This window comes from Vombatus ursinus, unplaced genomic scaffold, assembly GCF_900497805.2.
Source record: "Vombatus ursinus unplaced genomic scaffold, bare-nosed wombat genome assembly UNPS02015129.1, whole genome shotgun sequence".
Classification (NCBI taxonomy): domain Eukaryota; kingdom Metazoa; phylum Chordata; class Mammalia; order Diprotodontia; family Vombatidae; genus Vombatus; species Vombatus ursinus.
This window is the reverse complement of record NW_020954907.1, coordinates 284,264-291,115: the sequence shown is the minus strand read 5'-3', so window position 1 is coordinate 291,115 and position 6,852 is coordinate 284,264. Positions and strand designations below refer to the sequence as shown.

General features: G+C 43.8%; 1 pseudogene; it reads left to right on the top strand.

Annotated features, from left to right (window-relative positions):
- The first annotated feature begins 1,329 nt into the window (after nucleotides 1–1,329).
- On the top strand, nucleotides 1,330–2,906 carry LOC114031288 (annotated as a pseudogene).
- The last annotated feature ends 3,946 nt before the right edge of the window (nucleotides 2,907–6,852 follow it).

Genomic DNA, 6,852 nt, shown 5'->3' with positions numbered 1-6,852 from the left:
TTCCAGCCTAACAAATAAATAAGTATCCAACTACCTTTCACATTGTGCTAGGAATCTCGCCACTAGCAATGTATTTTTCAGTCTCAAAGGATCTCGAACTCCCAAAGTGTTCCCTGATTAGCTGAAGATGCCCAAAGGACTTATTGGGATTAGGCATTAGCTCGGTTTGTCTTTATTCTGTTTCAAGAGTCATTTTCATTTATTATCGTTTAATTTTTTTCAATTAACAAAAATCTATTTTCTCTCCCTTACTTTTGGAAAAAGAGAAACAAATACCTTGCAACAAATATGCATAGTCAAGCAAGACAAATTCCTACATAGGCTATATCTAAAAATACGTCTCTTCAGAATGGATCACAGGAGAACTCAGATGGAGGGAAGGGAGGTGTCCGGAGTATAATCAGGAGCACAAAATGGGGGACTAAAGAGAAACGGATTTGAACTCAGGTCTTCCTGACTCCAAGTCCAGGTAGCTCTCTAACTGATATGCTACCCTGCCTCTCACAGCCCAGTGGAAGCCATGGAAGAAATCCATCCTGTTCCACAGAGGAGAGCTTACTTGGCCTATACTGATCATCCTACCTGGTCTGGGAATAAGGGGTGTGTCCTCTACCGGTCTTCCTCCCTACCCCACTGCCCAGTGTTACTATTCTGGGCAATATGGTAATACTTGTCCTGTTGAAGTTCAGACAGAGCCAGACATGAGATTTCCTTGGGATTGGAGTTTCATGTACCCAATTCCTGCAATATATCACTGATCAAATGAATGATTGATTCTTTCCCCTAATTTACCTTGCCCCTGATGTGACAATGCCAATATTCATGGAGTCCAAACTAAAGGACAAGTACAAAGGGGATCTTCCACCTCTGAACAGACCAAACACAGAGCACACTGGAACCTTTACAAAGAAGAAAGATACTTCTGATACCCTAGAAGATCAGAATATTTTACTTCAGTCAATTACAGTGAATAGTTAAATGCTCAGAGCCATTTCCTTAGCTAGAAAAAAAAACCATTTTGCTCTCTGGTTCCCATCACACACAATGACACCCAGCTAATTAATTTCCACAGAGGTCAAATGGGTAAGAAACAGACAGGTTTTTGAATGACAGAAAGATGGCTGGAGAACCAGGCTGGTGACATTGAGGTTGGTGTTCTGTGTGTGTTGGGGTGGAGGTGGAAGGAATGATGTTCAGTTGTATGACAGAGAATGATGAGAGACCTCAAAGACTGAAAGAACTGTGCTCAATTTAATTCAAAAGTAATTTATCAAGGGCCTTCTGCATCCTGGGCTATAATTCCAGGGAGGATACATAGACAAAAACAAAATGATCCCTGCCCTAAAGAAATTAATAATCAAAGTGGAGATGTGGCAGATGTGCTTAGATTGAATCAATGAATTGATGGACATCTTATTTGCAAATCTCAACATCTTTGTTAGAGAGACTGTCCTGGAAGAGAGTAGGAACCTGTCTAACTTTGAGGAACCACATCATGTTCATGGTTCTGTCCTAACTCTGATGGAAAGGATGGATGAAGAGTTTACCAAGATCATGCCAAACACAGATCCTCATTCCCAAGAGTCCATGGAGCATCTCAAGGGTGATGTTTGTGTCATTATTGACCACAGTCAGCACTACGTGCAGGAGAAAAAGGAGCAACTGAGGAGATCTGCCATATTTACCTTTATCATGTGCTTCATGTTTGCTACAAGTTTCACTGTAAAACCTAGCAGTAGCAGCTTGCTCCTCCTGAAGGGTCCTCAATGTCAGAGCAAGATCAGGTTGAAGATGAGGAGGAGGATTCAGCTGTGCTCATGGAGAGGCTATTAGAAGCACATATACGCCATGGATTGGACAGACTGAATTCAGACAAGAGCAGTCCTCTGCCACATCTGCCATCCTGCCCTTCACTACTACTGGTACCAGGGTCAGGACCTCATGCTCATAAGCCCCTTGAAGGATAATATTCAGCATGTGGACTCTCCTGTCCTTTGTAACCATTCCACGGTGCAGTTGGGCATCTGTGCCTTCTACCAGGCCTAACCAAAGATGCACTCAATGCCCTCCTGGACTTTCAGTCTTGTGGCCATGCTAAGGAGCTTCTAGGGCAGGGTCTTTTGCTCAAGGAGACTGCAGGAGAGGGATCAGGAGCAGGAGAAGGTGGAGCAGTGACAACAGGTACCCTTCCACTTACATATCAATCTGAAGCTGCTTGAATGCATTTCTGCCATGCTTCTGAAGAGCCATTACATGGCAACTCATGAAAGCAATGCCCAGAGGTATTCGATCAGCAAACAATTCCACCACCAACTGCAGATAGACAAATGGCAGCCCTTGCTCTGTCTACATAAGTCAACGAGTGAATATGTGGTAGCTGCTTCCGAAGCCACGAATATGAGGAACTGGAAGACTTGCCACAGCTTTATTATTAATGAAAAAATGAATGGGAAAATCTGAGATTTGTTCCTTGAGACCAACAAAGTCCTTACCAGGCTAGTGAGAAAGATCCAGGAAGTCATTTCATACCTATTTTTTTCACCTACAGTAATGTCTATGACTCCATTAACATGAAGGTATTATCTGATATGTTCCAGCTGGGTCTACCCATTGTTCGCTCCATAATCAGCAAAATGATCACCAATAAAGGCCATAATATGGCCTCTCTGGACCAGCCAACACAGATTGTGGTGATACACAACACAGAACCCACATCCCGGCAGAACCTGGCTTTGTAGCTGGCAGCAAAGCTGAGTAGCTTGGTGGAAAACGAGTGCATCTTTGACCATAAACAGCAAACCAATGGAGGCCATTTTAGAGACCAGATGGATGGCTACCAAAATAATGAGGGAGGCTAAGTGCATCGTGGAGGCTACTACCAGCAGCAGTCACAGACTTCCTACTGACATCCTCAAGGCTGCACCCCTGAAATGGAACATTCATCCAGAGTAATTAAAAGTCTACACAGTGTTGATATTTTTTAAAAGAGTATACAGACAACAGTCATAGAATACCTGTGTGTACTCCAAAGTTCACATGGAAAATCATCTCAGACAGAATTTGCTGCTTGTGTTCATAAAGACTGGTTTTTGATAGCCAGGTAAGTGGCACAGTGGGTAGAGTGTGCCAGGCTCATCTTCCTGAATTCAAATCTGGCCTCAGACACTTACTAGCTAGGTGACCCTGGGCAAGTCACTTAACCCTGTTTGCCTCAGTTTCCTCATTTTAAAATGAGCTGGAGGAAGAAATGGTGAACCACTCCAGCCTCTTTGCCAAGAAAACCCCAAATGGGGTCATGAAGAGTCAGCTTAACAACAACACCAACAATTACTCTGTCTATCCCTAGGAGAGGATATATGAGTTGGATGGTTTTCCTACTTGCCACAAAGGACTGACAGTTTGAGAGCATGACATGTGATGATGGAGGGTCAGGGAAGGGGTGGAGTAGGGAGAGTGGTGGGGAGGGAAGAGTAATGGGAGATGGAGTAGATGAGTTTCACAGAAAGTATGTTGGGAGAGCCGGTCCTGCCACGAATGTGAACAAAAAGGACTTCTAAAGAAAATCTCCCTTGAGTGACCCCAGAATAGAAGCCGCCACTAGGGAGAGAGCAGTATTTGGGCTCACTCACTGGCTGACCAACACCTAACCTAGTGCCTGACACATAGTAGGCACTTGTTGATTGGTTGATTGAATTTACCTGCACTATCCAGTAGCCTCATCATATGTTCTTAGAATCACAAATTATTAAAATTGCAATGGGCTTTTGAGATCAGGCAGTCCAACTCTCTTATTTGTTAGGTTAAAAATCATCCCAGAGGAGTGGCATTATCTTATCCTAAATCACCAGGTGAGCAGATGACTTTAGCTTTCTGCTAATGAGTGCCATTTCATGAAACATAGAGGAACCTTTCTTCATTTAAACCAAAACTGTAGCATATGGATACGGCATATTCTAATGATCATGTTGTCATCAAGTGTCAGAGTGGGGAGGACCCTGAGAGACCAGCTGGTCTGGCCTTCTCATTTGACAAATGAATGCACTATTTAGGGTAATTCCTGAACGGGCCTTCTTCCCATTCCCCTGGATGTTGACCAGGTCAGTGTGTGTGTGTGTGTGTATCTGTGTGTGTGTCTGTGTATGTGTCTGTGTGTGCATGCACACCTGCACATGTTTGTGTGTGTATGCATCCTTCAAGAACAGTAGTTGCATTTCAACCGATCAATCTCATTTGTGTCGTTATACTACCCAGATCACCTGGCACCATCTCTGCCTGTGAGTTTTAAACATTAAGCTTTAAGTATCTGCCATATGTTACTGCCTTTTGCAGGAATCCCTGGATTGTCATTCTCTATTTTTGCTGAAACCACACGTGGTGTTTAGCAGATCCGCTGTGATAAGCGTAATTCCACAAATCCTGTCTCCCTTCTTGGGGAAAGGGTGGAGATAATAGTGATGGAAGAGAACAGAGGAAAGGAGAGTGGAGCACTAGGAATACCTTTGATTGTAGAAAGGTATGGTGTTGGGAAAAGAGCATAAGACTAGGAGTTAAGTCATAGGAATTCTAGACCTTTTTCTGCCTCTAACTCCTTAGTGTGACCTTGAATCAGTTACTTTATCAAGGTAGTAAGAAAGAGGAAAATTCATAACAAATCATGATGTTTCAATCCTGCTCATCAGAGTTAGTTTTTAAACATTCTATGTGAGTGTTGAAATCTCAGACATGGGCTGCAAATCAGGGCTTCATATGTTGTTTTGCTGACAATGAAAGCTAGAAATAGTGGTCTGAGCTCTGTACCCCACAGGGGACCTAGGGATCCTGGAGACATGAGAATCATGGAGTTTTAGAGAAATTGAGTGCAGGAAGTCTAAGCAAAAAAGATGATTACTGCTGGTCATGGAGACATCAGTTGAGAAAGATTTATGGCTGGGGCACTGTAACTGAGCTGACTTGGGAATTCTGTCACCCACAAAGGGGAAATTCCATTCAAGACAATTTTGTGAGTAGAATTCAATGCAACAATAGAGGGAGGGATTGTGTAGCTTTAGGAGAAATAGTTTCAATGGGGGACTAGAGGGCAGATTTAGTCCCAGATACATAGGGCATCACTTGGCCCAGTGACCACCAAGGGATTTGAGATACAGAACCAAGGGATCTAAAGTTTAAAGTCCTGGTATTAGTCGGTAGATATTACAGGAGTAGGAGGGAATTAGGAAAGGGTACTAGAAAGAACTATAAAATTCTGACCTTCCCATGCTCTTGTGATTTTTTTCTACTCTAATTAAAGTGTGTGCCACTTGGAGGCCACATTTACCTGCAGGGGGATACTGGAGTTGGTTGATAAACATTTACCAACATACCTCTGCTTTCATAATTCTGGAGCAAACACAGTAGAGAAAGGATATCAAAAGAGAAGTGATGCTAATTTAGTGGAGAAAATCCTGATCTCTGGAGCACTGAGAATGGAAAGTTACCCAGAGGGCCAGCAGCACCTGGGAGTTTGCCCAGAAAATAATGCTGTCATATGTAAGGAGCAGGAAGAAGGCCAGTCTGGCTGGATCGATGTAGGGATGCCTGGGATGGAACAGCCCAGTCAGGGCAGGACTTGGTGTGAGCCGGGCCTGCCAAGCAGCAACTACCCTTAGATCAGAATTTCACAGCTGAAACATCCCAGCCACCAGTCCTACGCAGCAAAAGTCAAGTGAGGTCTTGATCACCTAGTATCAGGCAAGGCTGATGATGCTGGCAATTTAACCTTTTCTTTCACAACCTGCTGTGAAATCAAAGCACATTAAGGCAGTGAGCCTCAGTGAGAAAGGCTCCATCATACTCTGCTGGCACCTAGCTGATCTCCACTCTGGAGACCCAGATGCTCTGCCCAGCTGGTTCTCCTGTCAGAGGTTGGGTGTCTCCCTCTGGGTCAGTGCCTCAGGTGTTAATCTGAGAAGAGCGTGTCTAGTTTTTGCATTCCTAGGAGAGGGGGGACCCCGGTAGGACCGTCTATAGAATGTTTCTTTTTGTTTTCCAGGGAACTAGTTAAAACTGGTCAGGACACTGAAGGTAGTTTGAAACCTGGGACTAGTCTGATTAGGTCCATGTTAGAGAACGAAGCTCTGAAATGCCCCATCCATGGCACCAAGTAAAAACCCGGTAAAGGAGAGGTTAATTCTCTGTCAGAAAAGGGGAAACTAAGTCAGAAGTCTAATATATAGGAACTGCCCTTGGCTAAGTTTTAAATCCAGAGATGAAGTCCTTGCAAGAAAAGAGCTCTGAGTTTGGCATCTGAGGCCCTGAGTTCGAATCCTTGCTACTTACTATATATGTAACTTGTGGCAAACCATTTATCTTCTCAGGGACTCAGTTTCCTCTTCTGTAAAATGAAGGATTGGACTTGATGGTCCATAAAGTTCCTTCTGGTTCTCAATCTGTGACCCTATGTCATAAAAAGAGAAGTGAAGAAGCAAGTAGAAACTAAGCTTCTCACAGCTCAGCATCTTCGGGTCCAAGTGGCCTGGTCTTTGTCTTTCATGGCTTCTACTAGGCCATGCCTTAAAATAGATATTAATTACTCCAGCCCTGGGTGCAATTAAACTGCTAAGACAGAGTGGCCCTGAGCCTCCATCATTTTAATCCTGTGACCTTTGGTTGAGGGTATAATTAAGTCAAATGTCCAAAGAAATTATTTCATTATATTGTCAGATAAGGCTCTTATTCACTTAGGTTGAAGCCTCTATCAAGTGTGATATGGAACAGAAATCGATCCCTTGGAGACAGACCCAGCACATGTCTTCTGGGTTGAGGCCCTGCCTTCCTCCCTCTCCACCTCCCGGCCTGAGACAATCAGGCACTTAC